This window comes from Bos javanicus, chromosome 3, assembly GCF_032452875.1.
Source record: "Bos javanicus breed banteng chromosome 3, ARS-OSU_banteng_1.0, whole genome shotgun sequence".
In the NCBI taxonomy this organism is placed as follows: domain Eukaryota; kingdom Metazoa; phylum Chordata; class Mammalia; order Artiodactyla; family Bovidae; genus Bos; species Bos javanicus.
The window spans coordinates 69,130,008-69,157,720 of NC_083870.1; the positions used below are offsets into that span (position 1 = coordinate 69,130,008).

General features: G+C 39.7%; 1 non-coding gene and 1 pseudogene across 1 annotated transcript; one reads left to right on the forward strand and one right to left on the reverse strand.

Moving 5' to 3' along the window:
- Nucleotides 1-3,578: 3,578 nt before the first annotated feature.
- Nucleotides 3,579-4,536, reverse strand: LOC133245335 (craniofacial development protein 2-like; annotated as a pseudogene).
- A 10,814-nt stretch (nucleotides 4,537-15,350) lies between these two features.
- LOC133245396 (U6 spliceosomal RNA) lies at nucleotides 15,351-15,457 on the forward strand. The gene has a single exon (XR_009735661.1). It is a non-coding gene; the product is annotated as a U6 spliceosomal RNA (small nuclear RNA).
- Nucleotides 15,458-27,713: the final 12,256 nt, after the last annotated feature.

The following is a 27,713-nucleotide window of genomic DNA, read 5'->3' on the forward strand; positions in this document are numbered from 1 at the left end:
TCCTGGTAGACTTGAGTGTCTTGAATGTTGTAGCGCAAACCATATCACAAATGACTGGAATGACAGGCATTGTCAGGGACATCACCACTAAATATTCTACCACCACCTGCAGCCACAGTTAGTTGTTTCTCAGCTGCTGTTGTTGCTGTTTAGTCACTCAGTTGTGTCAGACTCTTTTGTGACCCCATGGACTGTAGACCACCAGGCTCCTCTGTGCATGCGGTTTTCCAGGCAAGAATACTGGAGTGGGTTGCCATTTCCTTCTACAGCAGATCTTCCCTACCCAGAGTTTGAACCCAAGTGTCTTGTGCATTGGCAGGTAGGTTCTTTACCACTGAGCCACCAGGGAAATAAATTTAACCTCTCATGGGGAGCTCTGGAGCTGGGATGTATGAGTGTACAAAATTGGAAGCAGATAGGACTTTTACTCCTTGCATTTATTAGGCATTAAATGAGATAATATGGCTCTGAGGACAAGTCTTAGAATTAAATGATTAGATCACAGATTTTAAGCATTTAGAGAGGAATTCAGTTGAGACCTGTCTGCTGCCAGTCACTACAAGCAGCTGGAGAGATGAGTGCTTTGGTCTAGAAGAATCAGGGTGCATAACTTGGCACCAACTAAACAGGGTGTATTCTAAAAATACACCTGAGTTTATCTCAATGAAAATACTTATAACATCTCATTAAACATGAAAAACCTGTAACAAAATTAAACTGGACAGGAATCAGTATAGCACGTATAACTGAGTGCTATCCTAGACAAACCAGTATATATGACCAAGTACTACCACTCTCTTCTGGTTGTCTCTTTGGATAATCGTTGACCACGTTTTGGTTTCTATTGCCCAGTTTCTTCCCCTGCCTACTTCTTAAATATTCCCTGAAGATCCAATCTTTGCCACCTTATCTTATTAGGCTGTATTAATCTTGTACATACTGATGACTTGTTATTTTTGAGTGGATTTTATGTGCCAAACACTGTGCCAGTGTCTAGGGGTTAAAAAGAGATTTCATCTATGTTGTGTAGAGGTAAACACATAATCTAGGGGAGCACATAAATGATTCATCAAGGGGCACCAAATCCAAATCATATGAAGGATTTAGTGTCAGGGAAAATTTCTTGCTTTAAGAGATATAAAAGAAGAATTCCTATCAACGTGGGAGGATTTGGAGATTTTTCATGTAGAAAAAACAGCATCGCACATTCAAGCAGGTACAAATATTTCAGTATGGATGAGATTCACAGAGTGAAGTCATTCAGTCATGTCCAACTCTTTGTGACCCCATGGACTATAACCTGCCAGGATCCTCTGTGCATGGGATTCTACAGGCAAGAATACTGGAGTGGGTTGCCATTTCCGTCTCCAGGTGACCTTCTCGACCTAGGTATCGAACTTGGATGTCCTGCATTGCAGGAAGATTATTTACTGTCTGAGCCACCAGGGAATTCTTGTTGACTACAAGATGGCAGAGTAGAAGGACAGGTGCTCATCTCCTTTTGCAAGAACTCCAAAACTACAACTCGCTGCTGAACAACTGTCAACAGGAGAATGTTGGATCACACCAAAAGAGATACACCGTGTCCAAGAGCAAACAACAAGCTCCAGTATGACAGTCTGTTTAGTTCAGCTCAGTTCAGTCACTCAGTCGTGTCCGACTATTTGCAACCCCATGAATCGCAGCACGCCAGGACTCCCTGTCCATCACCAACTCCTGGAGTTCACTCAGACTCACATCCATCAAGTCAGTGATGCCATCCAGCCATCTCATCCTCTGTCGGCCCCTTCTCCTCCTGCCCCTAATCCCTCCCAGCATCAGAGTCTTGTCCAATGAGTCAACTTTTCACATGAGGTGGCCTAAGTACTGGAGTTTCAGCTTTAGTATCATTCCTTCCAAAGAAATCCCAGGGCTGATCTCCTTCAGAATGGACTGGTTGGATCTCCTTGCAGTCCAAGGGACTCTCAAGAGTCTTCTCTAACACCACAGTTCAAAAGCATCAGTTCTTCAGTGCTCAGCTTTCTTCACAGTTCAACTCTCACATCTATACATGACCACCGGAAAAACCATAGCCTTGACTAGACGGACCTTTGTTGGCAAAGCAATGTCTCTGCTTTTGAATATGCTATCTAGGTTGGTCATAACTTTTCTTCCAAGGAGTAAGCGTCTTTTAATTTCATGGCTGCAGTCACCATCTGCAGTGATTTTGGAGGCCAAAAAATAAACTCTGACACTGTTTCCACTGTTTCCCCTGTTTCCCCATCTATTTCCCATGAAGTGATGGGACCAGATGCCATGATCTTCGTTTTCTGAATGTTGAGCTTTAAGCCAACTTTTTCACTCTCCACTTTCACTTTCATCAAGAGTCTTTTTAGTTCCTCTTCACTTTCTGCCATGAGGGTGGTGTCATCTGCATATCTGAGGTTATTGATATTTCTCCCGGCAATCTTGATTCCAGCTTGTGCTTCTTCCAGCCCAGTGTTTCTCATGATGTACTCTGCATAGAAGTTAAATAAGCAGGGTGACACTATACAGCCTTGACGTACTCCTTTTCCTATTTGGAACCAGTCTGTTGTTCCATGTCCAGTTCGAACTGTTGCTTCCTGACCTGCATACAAATTTCTCAAGAGGCAGGTCAGGTGGTCTGGTATTCCCATCTGTTTCAGAATTTTCCAGTTTTATTGTGATCCACACAGTCAAAGGCTTTGGCATAGTCAATAAAGCAGAAATATATGTTTTTCTGGAACTCTCTTGGTTTTTTGATGATCCAGCAGATGTTGGCAATTTGATCTCTGATTCCTCCGCCTTTTCAAAACCAGCTTGAACATCTGGAAGTTCACAGTTCACATATTGCTGAAGCCTGGCTTGGAGAATTTTGAGCATTACTTTACTAGCATGTGAGATGAGTGCAATTGTGCGGTACTTCGAGCATTCTTTGGCATTGCCTTTCTTTGGGACTGGAATGAAAACTGACCTTTTCCAGTCCTGTGGCCATGGCTGAGTTTTCCAAATTTGCTGGCATATTGACTGCAGCACTTTCACAGCATCATCTTTCAGGATTTGAAATAGCTCTACTGGAATTCCATCACCTCCACTAGCTTTGTTTGTAGTGATGCTTTCTAAGGCCCACTTGACTTCACATTCCAGGATGTCTGGCTCTAGGTCAGTGATCACACCATCGTGATTATCTTGGTTGTGAAGATCTTTTTGTACAGTTCTTCTGTGTATTCTTGCCACCTCTTCTTAATATCTTCTGCTTCTGTTAGGTCCATACCATTTCTGTCCTTTATCGAGCCCATCTTTGCATGAAATGTTCCCTTGGTATCTCTAATTTTCTTGAAGAGATCTCTAGTCTTTCCCATTCTGTTGTTTTCCTCTATTTCTTTGCATTGATCACTGAGGAAGGCTTTCTTCTCTCTCCTTGCTATTCTTTGGAACTCTGCATTTAGATGCTTATATCTTTCCTTTTCTCCTTTGCTTTTCACTTCTCTTCTTTTCACAGCTATTTGTAAGACCTCCCCAGACAGCCATTTTGCTTTTTTGCATTTCTTTTCCATGGGGATGGTCTTGATCCCTGTCTCCTGTACAGTGTCATGAACCTCCGTCCATAGTTCATCAGGCACTGTATCTATCAGATCTAGGCCCTTAAATCTATTTCTCACTTCCACTGTATAATCATAAGGGACTTGATTTAGGTTGTACCTGAATGGTCTGGTGGTTTTCCCTACCTTCTTCAATTTCAGTCTGAATTTGGCAATAAGGAGTTCATGATCTGAGCCACAGTCAGCTCCCAGTCTTGTTTTTGTTGACTGTATAGAGCTTCTCCATCTTTGGCTGCAAAGAATATAATCAATCTGATTTCAGTGTTGACCATCTGGTGATGTCTATGTGTGGAGTCTTCTCTTGTGTTGTTGGAAGAGGGTGTTTGCTATGACCCGTGCATTTTCTTGGCAAAACTCTATTAGCCTTTGCTCTGCTTCATTCTGTATTCCAAGGCCAAATTTGCCTGTTACTCCAGATGTTTCTTGACTTCCTACTTTTGCATTCCAGTCCCCTATAATGAAAAGGACATCTTTTTTGGGTGTTAGTTCTAAAGGGTCTTGTAAGTCTTCATATAACCTTTCAACTTCAGCTTCTTCAGCATTACTGGTTGGAGCATAGACTTGGATTACTGTGATATTGAATGGTTTGCCTTGGAAACGAACAGAGATCATTCTGGGTTTTTTTTGTTTTGTTTTGTTTTGTTTTTTTGAGATTTCATCCAAGTACTGCATTTTGGAGTCTTTTGTTGACTATGATGGCTACTCCATTTCTTCTAAGGGATTCCTGCCCACAGTAGTAGATATAATGGTCATCTGAGTTAAATTCACCCATTCCAGTCCATTTTAGTTCGCTGATTCCTAGAATGTCAATGTTCACTCTTGCCATCTCCTGTTTGACCACTTCCAATTTGCCTTGATTCATGGACCTGATATTCCAGGTTCCTATGCAATATTGCTCTTTACAGCATCAGACTTTGCTTCTATCACCAGTCACATCCACAACTGGGTATTGTTTTTGCTTTGGCTCCATCCCTTCATTCTATCTGGAGTTATTTCTCTACTGATCTCCATATTGGGCACCTACTGACCTGGGGAGTTCCTCTTTCAGTATCCTATCATTTTGCCTTTTCATACTGTTCATGGGGTTCTCAAGGCAAGAATACCTAAGTGGTTTGCCATTCCCTTCTCCAGTGGACCACATTCTGTCAGCCCTCTCCACCATAACCCGCCGTCTTGGGTGGCCCCACGGGCATGGCTTAGTTTCATTGAGTTAGACAAGGCTGTGGTCCTAGTGTGATTAGATTGACTAGTTTTCTGTGATTATGGTTTCAGTGTGTTTGCCCTCTGATGTCCTCTTGCAACACCTACCACTTACTTGGGTTTCTCTTACCTTGGATGTGGGGTATCTCTTCAAGACTGCTCCAGCAAAGTGCAGCCGCTGCTCCTTACCTTGGAGGAGGGGTATCTCCTCACTGCTGCCCATCCTGACCTTGATGTGTAATAGGGCCTCTAGGCCTTCCTGCACCCGCGCAGCCACCGCTCCTTGGACATGGGGTAGCTCCTCCTGGCCACTTGGCCTCCAGCTCCTCCCAGCTGCTGCCCCTGACCTCGGACATGGGGTAGCTCCTCTTGGCTGCTCCTATGCTGTTGCAGCCTGGCACTCTCAGCGGCAGCCACTGACCTCGATGCAGGGTAGCTCCTCTCGGCTGCTGCCTCTGACCTCAGAGGTGGGCTAGCTCCTCCTGGCCGCACTCTGTGTGCCATCGCAGCAAACCCCATACCTGCCAGAGACACTTGGAAGGCTCAAACAAACCTTGTGTGCACCAGGACCCAGAGACCCCACGGAGACTGAACTGGAACTGTGTTTGAGGGCTTCCTGTGGAGGTACAGGTCAGCAGTGGCCTGTCGCAGGGGCAGGGGCTTTGGGTGCAACAGACCTGGGTATGGCATAAGCCCTCCTGGAGGAGTTTGCCATTAACCCCACCAGAGAGCCACCAGAACTTACACAGGACTGGGGAAACAGACTCTTACAGGGCACAAACAGAAACTTGTGTGCACCAGGACCCAGGAGAAAGGAGCAATGACCCCACAAGAGACTTGACCCAACTTGCCTGTGAGTGTCCAGGAGTCCCTGGTGGAGGTGAGGGTTGGTGGTGGCCTGCTGAAGGGTCAGGGGCACTGAATACAGCAGTGTATGCATGGGATCTTTTGAAGGAGGTCACCATTATCTTCATTACCTCCACCACAGTTTGGCCTCAGGTCAAACTACAGGGACGGAACACAGCGCTGCCCATCAATAGAAAATTAGATTAAAGATTTACTGAGCATGGCCTCACCCATCAAAACAAGACCCAGTTTCCCCCTCAGTCAGTTTCTTCCATCAGGGAGCTTCCACAAGCCTTTTATCCTTATCCACTACAGGTAAGACAGAATGAAAACCACAATTAAAGAAAACTAACCAAACTGATCATATGAACCACAGCCTTGTCTATCTCAATGAAACTATGAGCCGTGCCATGTAGGGCAACACAAGATGGACGGGTAATGGTGGACAGTTCTGATAAAACGTGGTCCATTGGAGAAAGATATGGCAAACCACTTCAGCGTTCTTGCCTTGAGAATCCCATGAACAGTATGAGAAGGCAAAAAGATACAACACTGAAAGATTAACTCCCCAAATTGATAGGTGCCCAATATGCTACAGGAGATTGGTAACTAATAACTCTAGAAAGAATGAAGAGATGGAGCCAAAGCAAAAACAATACCCAGTTGTGGGTGTGACTGGTGGTGGAAGTAAAGTCTGATGCTGTAAAGAGCAATATTGCATAAGAACCTGGAATGTTAGGTCCATGAATCAAGGTAAATTGGAAGTGGTCAAACTGGAGATGGCAAGAGTGAACATCAAGATTTTAGCAATCAGCGAACTAAAATGGACTGGAATGGGTGAGTTTAACTCAGATGACCATTATATCTACTACTGCAGGCAAGAATCCTTTAAAAGAAATGGAGTAGCCATTATAGTCAACAAAAGAGTCCAAAATGCAGTACTTGGATGCAACCTCAAAAACAACAGAATAATCTCTGTTTGTTTGGCAAACCATTCAATATCACAGTAATCCAAGTCTATGACCAGTAATGGTGAAGAAGCAATGGTTCTATTAAGACTTACAAGAAGAGATAATACTGGAATGCAAAAGTAGGAAGTCAAGAAACACCTGGAGTGGCCCAGAATGAAGCAGGGCAAAGGCTAAAGTTTTGCCAAGAGAACACACTGGCCATAGACAGAGAAGTAAACATGGACATCACCAGATGGTTGACACCGAAATCAGATTGATTATATTCTCTGCAGCCAAAGATGGAGAAGCTCTATACTGTCAGCAAAAACAATACTGGGAGCTGACTGTGGCTCAGATCATGAACTCCTTATTGCCAAATTCAGACTGAAATTGAAGAAAGTAGGGAAAACCACTAGACCATTCATGTAAGACCTGAATCAAATCCCTTAAAATTATATAGTGGAAGTGACAAATAGATTCAAGAGATTAGATCTGACAAACAGAGTGCCTGAAGAAATAGGGACAGAGGTTTGTGGCACTGTACAGGAGGCAGTGATCAAGACCATCCCCAAGAAAAAGAAATATAAAAAGGCAAAATGGTTGTTGGAGGAAGCCTTACAAATAGCTGTGAAAAGAAGAGAAGCTAAAGGTAAAGGAGAAAAGGAAAGATAGACCCATTTGAATGCAGAGTTCCAAAGAATAGCAAGAAGAGATAAGAAAGCCTTCCTCAGTGATCAATGCAAAGAATAGAGGAAAACAACAGAATGGCGAAGACTAGAGATCTCTACGAAAAGGAGAGATACCAAGGGTGCAATTGTGCAAACATAGACACAATAAAGGACAGAAATGGTATGGACCTGACAGAAGCAGAAGATATTAAGAAGAGGTGGCAAGAATACACAGAAGAACTATACAAAAAAGATCTTCGTGACCCAGATAACAATGATGGTGTGATCACTCACCTAGAGCCAGACATCCTGGAATGCGAAGTCAAGTGGGCCTTTAGGAAATATCACTATGAACAAAGCTAGTGGAGGTGATGGAATTCCAGTTGAGCTACTTCAAATCCTAAAAGATGATGCTGTGAAAGTGCTGCACACAATATGCCAGCAAATTTGGAAAACTCAGCAGTGATCACAGGACTGGAAAAGTCAGTTTTCATTCCAATCCCCAAGAAAGGCAATGTCAAAGGATGTTCAAACTACTGCACCATTGTACTCATCTCACACGCTAGCAAAGTAATGTTCAAAATTCTCCAAATCAGGCTTCAACAGTACGTGAACCATAATCTTTGAGATGTTCAAGCAGGATTTAGAAAAGGCAGAGGAACCAGAGATCAAATCACCAACATCTGTAGGAGCATCGAAAAAGCAAGAGAGTTCCAGAAAAACATCTACTTCTGCTTTACTGACTACGTCAAAAGCCTTTGACTGTGTGGATCACAACAAACTATGGAAAATTCTTCAAGAGATGGGAAACCATACCACCTGACTTGCCTCCTCAGAAATCCATGTGCAGGTCAGGAAGCAACAATTAGAACTGGACATGGAACATCAGACTGGTTCCAAATAGGAAAAGGAGTACATCAAGTCTGCATATTGTCACCCTGCTTATTTAGCTTATATGCAGAGTACATCATGTGACATGCCGGGCTGGATGAAGCACAAGCTGGAATCAAGATTGCCGGGAGAAATATCAATAACCTCAGATATGCAGATGACACCACCCTTATGGCAGAAAGTGAAGAACTAAAGAGCCTCTTGATGAAAGTGAAAGAGGAGAGTGAAAAAGTTGGCTTAAAACTCAACATTCAGAAAACTAAGATCATGGCATCTGGTCTCATCACTTCATGGCAAATAGATGGAGAAATAATGGAAACAGTGACAGACTCTTTTTTGGGGGGGGGCTCCAAAATCACTGCAGACGGTGATTGTAGCCATGAAATTAAAAGACGCCTACTCCTTGGAAGAAAAGCTAAGACCAACCTAGACAGCACATTCAAGAGCAGAGATATTACTTTGCCCACAAAGGTGCATCTAGTCAAGGTTATTGTTTTTCCAGTAGTCATGTATGGATGTGAGAGTTGCAGTATAAAGCTAGCTGAGCACCGAAGAACCAATGCTTTTAATTGTGGTATTGGAGAAGACTCTTGAGAGTCCCTTGGACTACAAGGAGATCCAACCAACTTATCCTAAAGGAAATTAGTCCTGAATATTCATTGGAAGGACTGATGCCTATGCTGACACTCCAATACTTTGGCCACCTGATGTGAAGGACTGACTCACTGGAAAAGTCCCTGATGCTGGGAAAGATTGGAGAAGGGGATGACTGAGGATGAGGTGGTTGGATGGCATCACTGACTCTATGGACATGCATCTCAGTAAGCTCTGGGAGTTAGTGATGATAGGGAAGCCTGGCGTGGTGCTGTCCATGGGTTCACAGAGTCGGACACAACTGAGTGACTGAACTGATACTGACTGACATTCACAGGGATGAAATACTGAGAAATATTACTAAAGAATAGACATACAGGAGTTTGTTACTTTATTTTGAAGGCTACAATGAGGCTCAAAAATATTCTTTAATGGAATATTAGTATCATCAGATTGTGTTTTGGAAAATCAAGCTGGTAACAATATGGGAAATGGTTTGGACTAGACAAAATGTAACAATTAAAGAATCTAGGAAGAAATCACAGGGCCTAACCTAAATCAGTTCAAGGGATGTTGGAGAAAAGAGGACTGCTTTGGAAGACATTACAAAGAGATATAATATATACGAAAACTGGTGTGATGGTGGTGATTGTTGTTCAGTCACTAAGTCATGTCTGATTCTTTGAGACCCTATGGACTGCCACATACCAGGCTCCCCTGTCCTTCACTATGTCCTGGAATTTGCTCAGATTTCTGTCCATTGTGTCAGTGATGCTGTCTAACCCTCTCATTGTCTGCTGCTTCCTTCTCCTTTTGTCTTCAGTATTCCTCAGCATCAGGGTCTTTTCAAATGGGATATGAAGTGAAAGTGAAAATCACTCAGTCATGTCCGACTCTCTGCTACCCCATGGACTGTAGCCTACCAGGCTCCTCTGTTCATGGGATTTTCCAGGCAATAGTACTGGAGTGGATTGCCATTTCCTTCTCCAGGGAACTTCCCGACCCAGGGATCGAACCCGGGTCTCCCACATTGTAGACAGATGCTTAACTGTCTGAGCCACCAGGGAAGTCTTCAAATGGGATATATATATATACATATATATATATATACATATATATACACACACACACACACACACACACACACACACTGGTGTGAAGGTGAGAAAATGGAATACTATGACTTTAAGGCTTCTCACTATGCTAACTGGCTATGTAGTACTGCCACTCACTAAGAAAGAAAATGTAGAAGGACAAATTTTAACTTGTTGTAGCTGAAGTGCCTGTGAGTTATTCAAGACATGATGTGTAACAGGCAGTTGCATATATACAATTAGAGTTCAGAAAAGAAATATGGGCTGAAGACATACATTTTGGGAGGTCAGCATCATATAGTTGATGCAGAAGACATGCAAGGAGTAAGATTAACCAAGAAAAGACTATAGAGTGAGAGAAAGAAAGATAAATTAATCCTAGGAGGACATCACACTTTATAAAGCAACTAGAGGAAGAAAATCCTTCCAAAAAACACTAAGCATTCATAGCAAGAGGAAACATATGGAAAGTGAAATACCATGGAACTCAAGGGATTTGATTTGCAGGGTCTGGTTTGAAGAAGTTAGGAGTGCTGAAAAAAAATCCAATGAGGCACTGAGTTTTATAATAGAAGAATTAAGATTTGTCCATTGATTTAACATCAAAAAGAACATTAAAAATCTTGACAAGAGGGAGCAGGCTCAGTGGTGGGGCAGAAGCCAGACTTCAGTTGGTTGAAGAAAAAGATGAAGAGGAAACATAGTAAATATAAACATAAGATGCACATTCAGGGCTATAGGAAGAAGAGGTAGGGTACAAGAAATATAGGGTTGAGGTAGGTAGGATTTGTAGTTTCTTTTAGGATGAACATGACTTAAATATGTTTATACGATGCGAAACTGCCAGAAAAGAGATGACGTTACAAAACACATGAGAGGGAAAATGCTACTTGGGACAAGGTCACTAAGAAGAAAGAACAGGACACATTTGAGAGGAATATACTTAAATAGGAAGGATACTGGGATGTCAAAGACATGAAAGGTAAGGGTGGGTGCTATTGCAGGCTGAGCTGTATCCCTAAAAATATATACATGTGTGTCCAAGTCCTAAATTCTGGTACCTGTGAAAATGACCTTATTTGGAAATAGAGTCTTTATCGATGTAATCAAGTTACATGAGATCATATTGGACTAAGGGTAATCCAATGACTGATAACTTTCCAAGATGAAAATTTGGACACAAACATACAGATACAGAGGGGAGAAGGTTGTGTGGATACAAAGATTATTTTAACAAAACATAACATTTCTGTTTGGAACTAAGTTTAGCTAAAGAAATTCAACACTTGGTTAAAGTGGGAGTAATATGTAACATCTGGTTTCAAGTTTCTACTAGACCAGTGATGCTGACCATCAGAACAACTGCTTGAGACCAAATAACCAATACTCACTTCTTTTATTCCCTGGCATGGAAAACAAGGCGGAGTTGTAAGTCACAAAATTATTTGAGCATCATGTAACTGGTACTTACTTTTCAGGTACTGATTAGAAAGTTTGTTCTAATGACTGGTTTAATCTTTCCTGTAAAAATCTCAAACCAGTCAATCCTAAAGGAAATGAACTCTGAATGTTTACTAGAAGGACTAATGCTGAAGCTGAAGCTCCAATACTTTGGCCATCTGATGTGAAGGGTGAACTCTTTGGAAAAGACCCTGATGCTGAAAAAGATTAGGGCAGGAGAAGAGGCTGACAGAGAATGAGATATTTGGATGGTATCACCGACTCAGTGGACATGAATTTGAGCAAATTCTGGGAGATAGTGAAGGACAAAGGAGCCTGGTATGCTATAGTCCATGGGATTGCAAGGAGTCGGACATGACAGCAACTGAACAACGACAACAAAATCTCACTGATTTCCACTGTAAACTATTTTTCCAGGTGTCTTTTATTCTTTCTGCCTAGACGATCAGATATTCAAAACTGAGAGAATTCAAATTAATGTTTTACTCTAGTCTTTCTTCAGTATTTTTTAGTCAATCGCTTCATTCCCTACAAATGATATGTAATGAAAATGAAAGAACCTAAGAAGTCACAGTTGGATTCTGACCTCTCAGGTTAATTTCATTTAAATAGCTCCAACTACAGGAAAGAGCAGAACTTCTTGCTTTTGGGGTGAAAAGAATCACAATTTGAAATGTCAGTTGCCTCAGGCAGGCACATCACATTGAGTTGTATTTAAACATAGCTTACAGCCAGCTTCACACTGAATTATAATAGAAAAGTTACTGAAGTCATCTCTTCATCTATAATAGAAAAAGGAAAAGAATTTTAGTATTATTTAACAAAGGAAAAATGGTTTATATATTTATAATAGTCCATTATATTTACCTTGTTTAATGATAATTTTTCTCTAAAAAAAATCTAAAAACTTGCAAAGTTATCCAATAATTGATACAATTTGGTATAATATCAGCATATATATGAATTAGTATGATAAAAATAATTTTCACTGGCAATAATGAAGATTCCCAGTTAATGATTACCTAAGGGAGACGTGTGTGCATGTGTGCATGCGTGTGTGTGTGTGTGTGTGTGTGTGTTCAGTCCTGGTAGTCTTGAGTGTCTTGAATGTTGTAGCACAAACCGTATCACAAATGGCTGGAACAACAGGTGCTGTCAGGGATATCACTACTGAATATTCTACCACCACCTGCAGCCAGAGTTATCTGTTTCTCAGCTGCTTTTGTTGCTGTTTAGTCACTCAGTTGTGTCAGACTCTTGCGACCCCATTGACTGTAGCCCACCAGACTCCTCTGTCCCTGGGATTTTCTAGGCAAGAATACTGGAGTGGGCTGCTGCTTCCTTCTCCAGGGATCTTCCCAATCCAGCAATTAAACCTGAATGTCTCCTGCATTAGCAGGCAGATTCTTTACTGCTGAGCCACCTGGGAAGACACTATAATACATATATTATCTTATATTACTTACTAAATATTTCTTAATCCAAAAAGGAAGTCAAGACTACAAATAGAAACCATTTCAGAAATAACAAAAATGCATCAAATTAAAAATTACTATAGCCTAAGGATGAAGCACAAGCTGGAATCAAGATTGCCGGGAGAAATATTAATCACCTCAGATATGCAGATGACACCACCTTTACAGCCAAAAGTGAAGAACTAAAGAGCATCTTGATGAAATTGAGAGAGGAGAGTGAAAAAGTTGGCTTCAAGCTCAACATTCAGAAAACTAAGATCATGGCATCTGGTCCCATCACTTCATGGCAAATAGATGGGGAAACAGTGGAAACAGTGGCTGACTTTATTTTGGGGGGCTCCAAAAATCACTGCAGATGGTGATTGCAGCCATGAAATTAAAAGACACTTACTCCGTGGAAGGAAAGTTATGGCCAACCTAGACAGCACATTAAAAACCAGTCCAGGTTCAATGCAGGATACAGGATGCTTGGGGCTGGTGCACTGGGATGACCCAGAGGGATGGTACGGGGAGGGAGGAGGGTGGGGGGTTCAAGATGGGGAACACGTGTACACCTGTGGCAGATGCATGTTGATGTATGGCAAAAACCAATACAATATTGTAAAGTAATTAGCCTCCAATTAAAATAAATAAATTTAAATTAAAAAAAAAAAAGCAGAGACATTACTTTGCCAACAAAGGTCTGTCTAGTCAAGGCTATGGTTTTTCCAGTAGTCATGTATGCATGTGAGAGTTGGACTATAAAGAAAGCTGCATGCAGAATTGATGCTTTTGAACTGTGGTGTTGGAGAAGAAGCTTGAGAGTCCCTTGGACTGCAAGGAGATCCAACCAGACCATCCTAAAGGAAATCAGTCCTGGGTGTTCATTGGAAGGACTGATGTTGAAGCTGAAACTCCAATATTTTGGCCACCTGATGTGAAGAGCTGAGTCGTTGGAAAAGACCCTGATGCTGGGAAAGATTGAGAGCAGGAGGAGAAGGGGACGACAGAGGATGAGATGGTTGGATGGCATCACCGACTCAGTGGACATGTGTTTGGGTAAACTCCAGAGTTGGTGATGGACAGGGAGGCCTGGCGTGCTGCAGTTCATGGGGTCGCAAAGAGTTGGACACAACTAAGTGAATGAACTAACTAACTAAAGTGATACTTCATAAAAAAGTATAACTTTGAATATTTTTAATAAAATGAACTAAAGAGATTACAAAGAAGATAAAAATTAACAGGAAGCTCTTTAAAAATGAAAAAAAAGGAACGATATTAATGAATGTAGAAATTAAAAGATTAGTGAAGGAAAACATTAGGACTTTGTCTATGCATCATCTATACTGGTGGTTTTTTAGTTTCCTTTTTCTGCCTCTGGGCATTTTCATAAGTTGTTTCCTCAAACTGCAATAATACCTGTCTCTTCTTTTCATCTAAATAACACGTATTAAATCTTATGGGTCTCAGTTTATTTCTTCAGAGAGGTCTCTTTGACACTTATGTGGGTTAAATCCTTCTTGTATATGCATCCATGGCTCAGACAGTAAAGAATCTGCCTGCAATGCAGCAGACCTGGGTTAGATCCCTGGGTTTGGGATGATCCCCTGGAGAAGGAAATGGCAACTCGCTCCAGTATTCCTGCCTGGAGAATTCTGTGGAGAGAGGAGCCTGGCCAGCTATAGTCCATGGAGTCACAAAGAGTCGCACATGACTGAGTGACTGATACTTTCACTTTCATATGCATCCACACTCCCTAATTTCTTATTACACACTATTTGTTCATTGCTAGATTATAAGCATCACAAAGGCAAGGACCATATCCAACCATCTCAACACTGAATCTCTAGTGCCACATATAGTGATCTTCATATAATGAGAGCTTGAACATTTGTGTTAAATGAATGCATAAGTAAATAAGTGAATTAAAGAAGTCTTGGGAGAAAATACAATCAAATATACAATTTTCCAAAAATTTTAATTCATGAAAAAAAAGAACCACAAATACACAAAGTTAAGAATGGGAAAAGGAAAGAACAGATATTAAGGAGATCTTAAAGCGTCAAGGAAACATCTCTGAAGAAATGCTTTAACTGAGACCTCTAAAGATTTGGTAAGTGTTATTTAGGTGAAAAGAAGAGGCGGTTTGAGGAAACTGTTTATGATAGTACCCTGAGGCAGAAAAAGGAACAACAACAACAAAAAAAAGATTACTGTGGATAAAAAAGTCCTCTTTGGTATACTACAGACATTTCCCTTAAACTCAATAGCAAAGCAAGAAAGCCCGTTAGGAACAGTTATTAAACACTGACTAAAAATGTCTACCCAGTACAATAAATAAGAAACCAAAATATGATATATAGCTATTGTACACAAAGGGTCAAAAATATTTTCATTTTCAAATGGTGCTGCTGCTGCTGCTAAGTTGCTGCTAAGTCGCTTCAGTCGTGTCCGACTCTGTGCGACCCCAAAGACGGCAGCCCACAGGCTCTGCCATCCCTGGGATTCTCCAGGCAAGAACACTGGAGTGGGTTGCCATTGCCTTCTCCATTTTCAAATGATACTCATATCCAATTAAAAAATAGAAGAGGTGCTCGCTTCGGCAGCACATATACTAAAATTGGAATGATACAGAGAAGATTAGCATGGCCTCTGCGCAAGGATGACACGCAAATTCGTGAAGCATTCCATATTTTTATACACTAATAATGAGAAAACAGAAAGAGAAATTAAGGAAACAATTCCATTCACCATTGCAATGGAAAGAATAAAATACTTAGGAATATATCTACCTAAAGAAACTAAAGACCTATATATAGAAAACTATAAAACACTGGTGAAAGAAATCAAAGAGGACACTAATAGATGGAGAAATATACCATGTTCATGGATTGGAAGAATCAATATAGTGAAAATGAGTATACTACCCAAAGCAATTTATAGATTCAATGCAATCCCTATAAGCTACCAACGGTATTCTTCACAGAGCTAGAACAAATAATTTCACAATTTGTATGGAAATACAAAAAACATCAAATAGCCAAAGCTATCTTGAGAAAGAAGAATGGAACTGGAGGAATCAACCTACCTGACTTCAGGCTCTACTACAAAGCCACAGTCATCAAGACAGTATGGTACTGGCACAAAGACAGAAATATAGGTCAATGGAACAAAATAGAAAGCCCAGAGATAAATCCACACACATATGGACACCTTATCTTTGACAAAGGAGGCAAGAATATATCATGGATTAAAGACAATCTCTTTAACAAGTGGTGCTGGGAAAACTGGTCAACCACTTGTAAAAGAATGAAACTAGACCACTTTCTAACACCATACACAAAAATAAACTCAAAATGGATTAAAGACCTAAACGTAAGACCAGAAACAGTAAAACTCCTAGAGGAGAACATAGGCAAAACACTCTCCGACATACATCACAGCAGGATCTTCTATGACCCACCTCCCAGAATATTGGAAATAAAAGCAAAAATAAACAAATGGGACCTAATTAAACTTAAAAGCTTCTGCACAACAAAGGAAACTATTAGCAAGGTGAAAAGACAGCCTTCAGAATGGAAGAAAATAATAGCAAATGAAGCAACTGACAAACAACTAATCTCAAAAATATACAAGCAACTCCTACAGCTCAATTCCAGAAAAATAAATGACCCAATCAAAAAATGGGCCAAAGAACTAAATAGACATTTCTCCAAAGAAGACATACAGATGGCTAACAAACATGAAAAGATGCTCAACATCACTCATTATCAGAGAAATGCAAATCAAAACCACTATGAGGTACTATTTCACACCAGTCAGAATGGCTGCGATCTAAAAGTCTACAAGCAATAAATGCTGGAGAGGGTGTGGAGAAAAGGGAACCCTCTTACACTGTTGGTGGGAATGCAAACTAGTACAGCCACTATGGAGAACAGTGTGGAGATTCCTTAAAAAACTGGAAATAGAACTGCCTTATGATCCAGCAATCCCACTGCTGGGCATACATACTGAGGAAACCAGAATTGAAAGAGACACGTGTACCCCGATGTTCATCCCAGCACTGTTTATAATAGCCAGGACATGGAAGCAACCTAGATGTCCATCAGCAGATGAATGGATAAGAAAGCTGTGGTACATATACATAACGGAGTATTACTCAGCCATTAGAAAGAATACATTTGAATCAGTTCTAATGAGGTGGATGAAACTGGAGCCTATTATACAGAGTGAAGTAAGCCAGAAAGAAAAACCAATACAGTATACTAATGCATATATATGGAATTTAGAAAGATGTTAACAATAACCTTGTATACAAGACAGCAAAAGAGACACTGATGTATAGAACAGTCTTTTGGACTCTGTGGGAGAGGGAGAGGGTGAGATGATTTGGGAGAATGGCAATGAAATACGTATAATATCACATATGGAACAAGTCGCCAGTCCAGGTTCGATACACGATACTGGATGCTTGGGGCTGGTGCACTGGGACGACCCAGAGGGATGGTATAGGGAGGGAGGAGGGAGGGGGGTTCAAGATGGGGAACACGTGTACACCTGTGGCAGATTCATGTTGATGTATGGCAAAAACCAATACAATATTGTAAAGTTTAAAAATAAAATAAAAAAAAGAAACAAAAAAAATAGAGAAGAAATGTAAAAAGAAAAGATTAAAACTAATATGAGAGTTTGTAAGACATCTGGTTTCAAAAATATGCACATGGTTTCATGTCAGTCTCATCTTACTGACAGTGATGCTATTAGCCAGGATTGCTTGGGGCATGGTAGTACTTGCAGTAGCTCTGGCCTGGCACCGCCCCCCACCCCCCGCCCCCGCCCTGCAACACTTTTCCCCCACCAGAGCCAATGCTGTGCCTAGACCTGCCTTGTGGTTCTCATTATAACTGTAAGATATACCTCAGCAACAGCAATCAAGGACCTTTGAAAAGACAAGGTTTATTACTCACAGTTCTTGGAGAGTACACGGCACATACCTGAGGATCCACACAAGGAATCTGTGGGTAGAAAGAGAGGGAGAAAGTTTCCATCTGGGATTCTGCCTTTATTGGGGTTGAGGATGAGTTCTCTAGTGGTTTATGAGTTGACTTTTCATAAGATTTATAACATAAGAGCAGGAATTAGGGTTCAGAAAGGGAAAAGTGGTGACATTATTTTGCTAGCAGCTGTGTCATACAGCTGACAGTAAGTTGATTCGAGATGGATGCCTTTGAAATGGATACCACAACAATAAAAAGTTTAATGTCAGGTGGTTACATTACACACACACAAAAAAAACCTTATTGTCAGGCACTTATACTACACATATATAGTAAAATACAATATTTAAGAAGATATATATCTGGGGACTTCCCTGGTGGTAGAGTGGATAAGGGTTCACCTGCCAAGGCAGGGCATGTGGGTTTGATCCCTGATGTGGGAAGATTCCACATGCTGCAGGGCAGCTAAGCCCATGCACCCTAATGACTGAGCCCTAGAGCCTGTGAGCTGCAACTACTGAAGCTAGTGCACCTAGAGCCTGTGCTCTGCAACAAGAGAGGCCATCACAATGAGAACATCACCGCATTACAATGAAGAGTAGCCCCTACTCACGGCAACTAGAGAAAGTCCACAAGCAGTGAGACTCAGTCCACAAGACTCAGTGCAACCAAAAATAACAAAAAATGTTTTAAAAAAAGAAGATATGTAAATGCTTATGAGTACCTCTGAGTGGTAGAACTACAAATGATTTTCCTTTCCTTTATACCTTTCCTTTGATAGAAACTAATATTATAATCAAGTTATAAATGTATAAAATAATTATAAATGTACCTGCTTGCCAAAAAGAGCCTATATAATTATATTGATAAATGTCAGTTATTATACAGTGTAAAATAGCCTCAAGTTTCAATATAATTGTGTTTTCCTCCAAAATGAACAATCCCTCTCTCCAATAATTGGAAACATACTTACTTCATCTCTAACTATATAAGCAGAACCTTACAGTGGCACTTGCCTGGCTTTACCTTCTATCCCTTAATTTAATTTTCAATTTGGAGAAACACATCAATCATGAGAGTTACCTGAGCAAAAAGCAAATAACCAAGTTTAAGTCAATAGCCTTAGCACTATGTATAATAAGTTAGGGGTCTTCCACTATTTTAAAGTACACTTCAGCTTTGCAAATGGCTCTCTTTTCCTTCTTTGATACTCAAAGACCTTTTTTCACTTCATATTTGTATTTTGCATTGATCAGACTATCAAAAGTCAACAAGAAAGAGAGAAAAGAAAGAGAGACAGAGGAATAAAAGGAGGAAGAAAAAGAAAGATATTTATTAACTTAATATCAAAAGAATGATGATACCTTAAAGAATTAAAATTTAAACTACACATTTCCTTTGACTTACTGAAGTTTAAATTCTTCTGTATGATGCATGCTCAAACTGAAGATTCATATATTAAGATAGAATAGAGAGGCAAAATAATAATTCAAATAGAGGGATAACAGTCTTAAAGACATTTTAACACTTAAAATCAATTGTTACTAACACAGGAACCCAGAGGCTATAAAAAAATGTTCTGATCCCCAAAGTAATTCTTAGCAACTGCCAATATTTCCAAGTTATTCAGCTTTATGGCAAAAAACTGTACTTGGATATTGTCTAAGCTTGTTACAGACAGACCTTTATTAAATTATTAATAAGTATCATATCCTTTTCTTTTTAGAGAATTGAAGGGAAAAGGACAATATAAGAAATATTCACTGAAAAGTTTGGGGATTTTTACAAAACTCTAGCCAAAAACATTGTTCATTATATTTTAAAAGGGTATTATGACATATGAATTATACCTCAATTTTAAAAAACCATAATATTTTTTAAGCATTATGCTCATTATGCTATTTAGTGTCTGTTAACAAAAGGAGCCACATAACAGTGGCTTAACAAAAGATCTGGAAACTTTAATTCCTAATAATCTAAGACTGTAGAAATAACAGTAACATAACCTAGAGAATGGATCATTAATTTGTCCCTTAGATTTTTCTCTTTTAAACATCAGCTCTCAACTGACAACTGGTTAAATGCTAGATCCCAATAATCTCATGTTTGAATTCTCTAAAATGCTAATTTATTAATAAATGCTTGATATAAATCACAGAAATAAGGGGGTGACTTGAGCAAGATGGTAAACTAGGAAGTTTCAAGACTTTCCTTCCCACACTGACAAAGAATTAACAATACATGGATCAATTCCTTTTACAAGAAAACAAACAAACAAACAAAAACAGTTAAGAGGCTCCTGCACCAGAGGAAAGCTTGAAAACAGTTGTATCAAATCCAATAAGAAAATTCTTGGCACCCACTCTCCAGAGCCCCTCTGCCCTAGGCACAGCAAGATCAGGAGGAAATTCCCAGCCCCCACCTTTTCTAGGGGAGGGAAAAAGTTGGAGGCTGTGTCCAGCATTCTGACTTTTCAGGGGCTGCCCAAAAGATGGTTTCTGTCTGGTCTGTCTCATAGGGCACACTTCCAATCTCATTCTATGAGGTCTACCTTACCCTGACACCAAAGCCAAACAAAGACAAGAAATAAGACTACAGGCCAGTATCTCTGATGAATATAGATGTAAAAATCCTCAGCAAAACACTATCAAACTGAGTCCATAGCACACTGAAAGGATTATACACCATGACCAAGTGGGACTTATCCCTGGGATAGAAGGATGTTTCAACATTAAAAAATATATATATATGATTTACCACATAAATAGAACAAAGTACAAAAAGTCACATGGTCATATTTGACAAAATTTAACACCTTTCATGATAAAAACATTCGACAAACTGGAAATTAAAAAATTAATTCAACATCATAAAAATTCTATATGACAAACCCATAGTTAAGATCATAGTTAATGGTACAAAACTGAAAGCTTTTCCTCTAAAATCAGGAACAAGGCAAAAATGCTTGTTTACAATTACTATTCAACATAGTGCTATATAGTCCTAGCGAGAGCAATTAGGAGAGGAAAAGAAAAGGCATCATAATTATAAAAAAAGTAAAATTATCTCTGCTTACAGAAAACATAATCTTATATATAGAAAACCCTAAAAGATTCCATTAAAAAAGTTATAAATAATAAAGTCAGTAAAGCTGATGGATACAAAATCAATATACAAAAATCAACAGTATTTTCATATATTAACAGTAAAAAATCTGAAAAGGAAATTAAGAAAACAATCTCATTTAAATATATCATTAAAAAGAATAAAATACTTAGGAATTAATTTAATCAAGAAGGTGAAAGACGTGTACACTGAGAACTATAAAACGCTGCTGAAAGAAATTTAAAATGACACAAATAAATGGAAAGACATCTTATGTTCATGGATTGGAAGACCTAATATTGTTAAAATGTCCATACCAACAGAAGCAATCTACTGCTTCAGTGCAATCCCTTATCAAATGCCAGTTCTGGACTTCCCTGGTGGTCCAGTGGTTAAGAATCTATCTGCTAATGTGGGGGACATGGGTTCAATCCCTGGTTTAGGAAGATCCCACATGCCACAGGGCAATGAAGCCCATGCACCACAACCACTGAGCCTGAGTACCACAACTACGGAAGCCCACTTGCCCTAGAGTCTGTGCTCCACAACAAGAAAAGCCACCAAGATGAGAAGCCCACGCACTGAAACTAGAAAGTAGCCCCCACTCAGTGCAGCATGCAGCAAGGAAGACAGCACAGCCAAAAAACTAAATAAAACAGAAGTTACTATCTTACTATATCAAAATAACAATATAATATATATATATATAACAAAATAAAATGAAGACATAGCACAGCCAAAAAACTAAATAAAACAAAAGTTACTATCTTACTATATCAAAATAACAATATATAATATATATATAACAAAATAAAATGAAGACATAGCACAGCCAAAAATAAATAAATGAGTTACTATCTATCTATCTATATATAAATGGGCTTCCCTGGTGACTCAGACAGTAAAGAATCTGCCTGTTTCGATTTCTGGGTCAGGAAGAGCCCCTGGAGAAGGGAAAGGCTACCCACTCCAGTATTCTTGCCTCAAGAATTCCATGGACAGAGGACCCAGGTGGGCTACAGTCCTTGGGATCACAAAGAGTTGGACATGACTGAGACTCATACATATACATACTATACATTATACACATGATGGAATATTATTCAGTCATAAAAAGAATGAAATGTTTCCATTTGCCACAGTGTGGATGAACCTAGAGGGTATTAGTCTAAGTGAAATAAGTCAGGAAGAAAAAGACATACTGTATGATTTCACTTACATGTGGATTCTAAAAAAACAAAACAAATGAACATAACAAAACAGAAAGAGTTACAGATACAGAACAAACAGATTGTTGCCAGCAGGGGAAAAGGAAAGAAATAGGAAAGGGAGATTAAGAGGTACAAACTTCTAGTTGCAAAATAAATGAGTCATGGGTATGAAATATACAGTATGGGGAATATAATCAATAACTATGTCGTATGTGTTAATGGTAACAGATCAAAACTAGATTTATTGTGGTGATCATTTTGAAACATATTGAAATACTGAATCACTATTTTGCGTAACGAGCTAGCATAGTGTTATGGGTCAATTATACTTCAAAAACAAACTAGAAAAAAAGAGCAGATTTGTAGTTGCTAGAGGCAGCAGGCAGGAGAAGAAGGAATTGGATGAAGGCAGTTAAAAGGTACAAACTTTCAGTTGTAAGATAAATAAGTAAGAACAAACTTTCAGTTGTAAGATAAATCAATTCAATTCAGTTCAGTTCAGTCGCTCAGTCATGTCCAACTCTTTGCAAGCCCATGAACCGCAGCATGCCAGGCCTCCCTGTCCATCACCAACTCCTGGAGTCCACCCAAACCCATGTCCATTGTGTCGGTGATGCCATCCAACTATCTCATCCTCTGTTGTCCCCTTCTCCTCCTGCCCTCAATCTTTCCCAGCCAATGAGTCAGGTTGTCGCATCAGGTGGCAAAAAATATTGGAGTTTCAGCTTCAACATCAGTTCTTCCAGTGAACACCCAGGACTGACCTCCTTTAGGATGGACTGGTTGGATCTCCTTGCAGTCCAAGGGACTCTCAAGAGCCTTCTCCAACACCACAGTCCAAAAGCATCAATTCTTCAGCACTCAGCTTTCTTTATAGTCCAACTCTCACATCCATACATGACCACTGACTCACATCCTTGACTAGACAGACCTTTGTTGACAAAGTAATGTCTCTGCTTTTTAATATGCTGTCTACGTTGGCCATAACTTTCCTTCCAAGGAGTAAGTGTCTTTTAATTTCATGGTTGCAGTCACCATCTGCAGTAATTTTGGAGCCCCCCAAAATAAAGTCAGCCACTGTAACCACTGTTTCCGCATCTATTTGCCATGAAGTGACAGGACCAGATGCCATGATCTTAGTTTTCTGAATGTTGAACTTTAAGCCAACTTATTCACTCTCTACTTTCACTTTCATCAAGAGGCTCTTTAGTTCTTCATTTTCTGCCATAAGGGTGGTGTCATCTGCATATCTGAGGTGATTGATATTTCTCCCGGCAATCTTGATTCCAGCTTGTGCTTCTTCCAACCCAGCGTTTCTCATGATGTATTCTGCATAGAAGTTAAATAAGCAGGGTGACAATATACAGCCTTGACGTACTCCTTTTCCTCTTTGGAACCAGTCTGTTTTTCCATGTCCAGTTCTAACTGTTGCTTCCTGACCTGCATACAGGTTTCTTAAGAGGCAGGTCAGGTAGTCTAGTATTCCCATCTGTTTCAGAATTTTCCACAGTTTGTTGTGATCCACACAGTCAAAGGCTTTGGCATAGTCAGTAAGATAAATAAGTTCTGGGAAAACAAACAAACTTAAAAAGACACAGAAGTGGCAGAGGTGACATTCCATTGCAGAAGGGGAAGTTAAGACCCTTACTTATAGTCTTAGGAATATAAGCTCATGTGATTTCCACCCAAAATTGTAAAGTCTGGAGGTTAGTGTACTTTTGATTTTAATGTACTATTTAATATGCTAATTAGATTAGATATGTTCCTCTGAAAGAGCCTTGCATAGCTGAACAGAAGAATGACAGGTAAGAATCTGGTGGTAGGACACTGGCTTGATCCTTGGTTTGGGGCTCAGACAGTGAAGAATCTGCCTACAAAGCAGAAGACCTGGATTCATGCCCTTTCACTGCAGGGGGCACCTATGACTTACCTGTAGAACTTATTTCTCGTGAAACTGTTTAGCAGGCCAAGTCTGTCCTTGGCACCTCTCCTTAGTCACCTCTCGGCTATCCAGTACTGTTGTGTCACATTCTCTGTACTTTGCCAATTCTTAATCTATAGTTCTAAGATTTTCTAGATAAGCTTCCCAAGTAACAAAATATAGTGGCCTTGAGCCCAGCCAGATTAAAGGCTTCAGTTCAGTTCAGTTCAGTCCCTCAGTCATGTCCGACTCTTTGCGACCCCATGAATCGCAGCACGCCAGACCTCCCTGTCCATCACCAACTCCCAGAGTTCACCCAGACTCACGTCCATCGAGTCAGTAATGTCATCCAACCATCTCATCCTCTGTCGTCCCCTTCTCCTCCTGCCCCCAATCCCTCCCAGCATCAGAGTCTTTTCCAATGAGTCAACTCTTCGCATGAGGTGGCCAAAGTACTGGAGTTTCAGCTTTAGCATCATTCCTTCCAAAGAAATCCCAGGGCTGATCTCCTTCAGAATGGACTGGTTGGATCTCCTTAGCATCTAATAAAAATGTGTTTATTTAAAGGATTAATGAGTGAGAACAGTTTCAAGTCCAAGCTTTCTAGATAACATCTAGCCCTGAAGTGCACAAATCGAAAGGAAAAACAGAGTAGGAGTTTTAGGTAGCATTTGAGACCTATGAGCTTTTGGCCTACTCACAACACAGAGAGGTCAACTTGCAATCTAAATCTAGGGTACTATGAAAAACAGTAAGATATTTATTTGAAACTCACAATTTTTCAATCATTAGTGCATAACATATGGAACATTTTCCTTTAAATCGGGACATTTATAAAAGCTGCTGAACATATTTTCAGTGTCATTGACTTCTAATGATTCTATTGAGGGGTTTTCCATGAAAATGAGAACACATAATCTATACTCTGGCACAGATGTTATACTCAAGTCTGAAGGCAGCCGAGCACAGAGGCAAAGGATATGGACTGTGGACTCATTTTTGGTTCAAATCATTGCTACTCAGTAACTACATGACTCTGGCAAGTAGCTTAACCACTCTAAATCAAAGGTTCCTCTACCATAAAATAGAGATTAAATAATAGAGAACTAGGAAGATTAAATGGGAAAATGCATGTAAAGCACTTGTATAGTCTAAGTACATAAGAACTCAATAAATACTATTTATTAATATTACTATTAATCAGCAGATTGTGCACTGAACCTGTTTTTTATGTTTATCATTAATAGTGGCTATAATTAAACATCTTTTTAAACTAATGCAGCATCAATTTTGACTTAATATGTCTGGTTATTATATTCAAAATGAAAATGATTTTCCTACTTTTTTATTATAAAAAACATAATGAGACATTCAAACCATAAACAAAATTATAAAGGAAAAAATCACTCAAAATTTATACATGCAGAGATATACATTATTCCTTCCTTAGTCACTAAGTTGTGCACAACTCTTTTGTGACCCCATAGACTGTAGCTTGCCAGGCTCCTCTGTTCATGGAATTCTCCAGGCAAGAATACTGGTGGGTAGCCATTCCCTTCTCCAGGGAATCTTCCTGACCCATTACTCCTTTAATAATAACACTTTTTACAAAGCAGGATTAATCTACCAACTGTTTATTGATATTTTTGAGATATAACTGCAGAGCTCTTGTTTCTTGACTTTTGTTCATGAATCAGCCATGAAAATGGAAAGGAAGTTCTCTTTTTTGGAGAAGCAGGAGAAAGAAGAAGTGAAGCCTCTATTCCCATTCTGAAAGTGAAAAATTATTAGTGGCTCAGTCATGTTTGACTCTTTGCCACCCCATGGACTGTAACCTGCCAGGCTCCTCTATCCTAGGGATTTTCCAGGTGAATAGGTAGCCATTCCCTTCTTCAGGAGATCTTCCTGACCCAGGGATCGAATCCATGTCTCCTGCATTGCAGGCAGATTCTTTACCATCTGAGTCACCAGGGAAGCCCATTCCCACCCTGCATGGGTTCAAACTCCAGATTTACTACATACTAGACATAACACTGGAGAAGGCAATGGCACCCCACTCCAGTACTCTTGCCTGGAAAATCCCACGGACAGAGGAGCCTGGTAGGCTACAGTCCATGGGATCGCTGAGAGTCAGACACAACTGAGCAACTTCACTTTCACTTTTCACTTTCATGCATTGGAGAAGGAAATGGCAACCCACTCCAGTGTTCTTGCCTAGAGAATCCCAGGGACGGGGGAGCCTGGTGGGCTGCAGTCTATGGGGTCGCACAGAGTCGGACACGACTGAAGTGACTTAGCAGCAGCAGACATAACATTGTGGGTTAAGTCACTTAAGCGGTACATCTCAGCTTCCTTATCTGTGAAATGCAGTTACTGGAAGGATTAAAGGAATTAATATAGACAGTATTTAAAATAGTACCTAATACATAGTAAAAGAATATAAAAGTTAACTATTATATATGGTCCTACAAAGGTACCTGAGATATATTGTTATATAAATAAAAATCAGCTCATAGAACCAGTTATACATAATATTTCCCATATAAAAAGAACAAAGTATATAATAATACATCTATTTATATACATAAGCATAAAAATATTTAAACAGCTCCATATAAAGCTAATATGTTTATCTTGAGGGACTTTCACAGGCTCTATAATGTTTTAATTTTTAGTTAATACAATCTTTATCTGTAGTATTACTAAGAAATCAAAATAGTTCAGTTAAAAATGTATTTTTTGAAGTAGGAAAAAGAAGAAAAAGAAAGTAGAGGAAAACAAAAAAAAAATCTTGGTTTTTGGAAAGATGATAATAGTTATTAGGTTTTTATGCTAAAGAGAGTTTGGATTTTACAAAATACAATATTAGTGGAAGTATATTATAATAGTAAGCATAAAGTTATAATTTCCTTCACTAAAGAGACATCATTCATATTATGTAAAGAAAAATAAGCAAAACAAAACAAAACAAAAAAAACTTAAGTACCCTTAAAATTGTTAAAAATACATCCAAGGTTGATAAATTTAACAGAAAGGTGGCTGAAGCATTAACTACTAAATAATGACAAAACAATCTTAACATATTTTTGCTTTACTGACACAAGGATGCCAAAATAAGCCTGAAGTATTTTTAATGTCCCCCACTGTATATATTCTACATAATATATAGACGAATGATCTCTATAAAACTTATAATTCTAAAACAAAGTTTCCAAATTCTGTTTAAAATTGTATGACATCTTTTCTCTCTGAGAATACAGTACCTATTTGCAGATCTCTTAACCTATTTTAACCTTCAGTTCAGTTCAGTTCAGTCGCTCAGTCGTGTCCAACTCTTTGCGACCCCATGAATTGCAGCACGCCAGGCCTCCCTGTCCATCACCAACTCTGGGAATTCACTCAGACTCATGTCCATCGAGTTGGTGATGCCATCCAGCCATCTCATCCTGTCATCCCCTTCTCCTCCTGTCCCCAATCCCTCCCAGCATCAGAGTCTTTTCCAATGAGTCAACACTTTGCATGAGGTGGCCAAAGTACTGGAGTTTCAGCTTTAGCATCATTCCTTCCAAAGAAATCCCAGGGCTGATCTCCTTTAGAATGGACTGGTTGGATCTCCTTGCAGTCCAAGGGACTCTCAAGAGTCTTCTCCAACACCACAGTTCAAAAGCATCAATTCTTCGGCACTCAGCTTTCTTCACAGTCCAACTCTTACATCCATA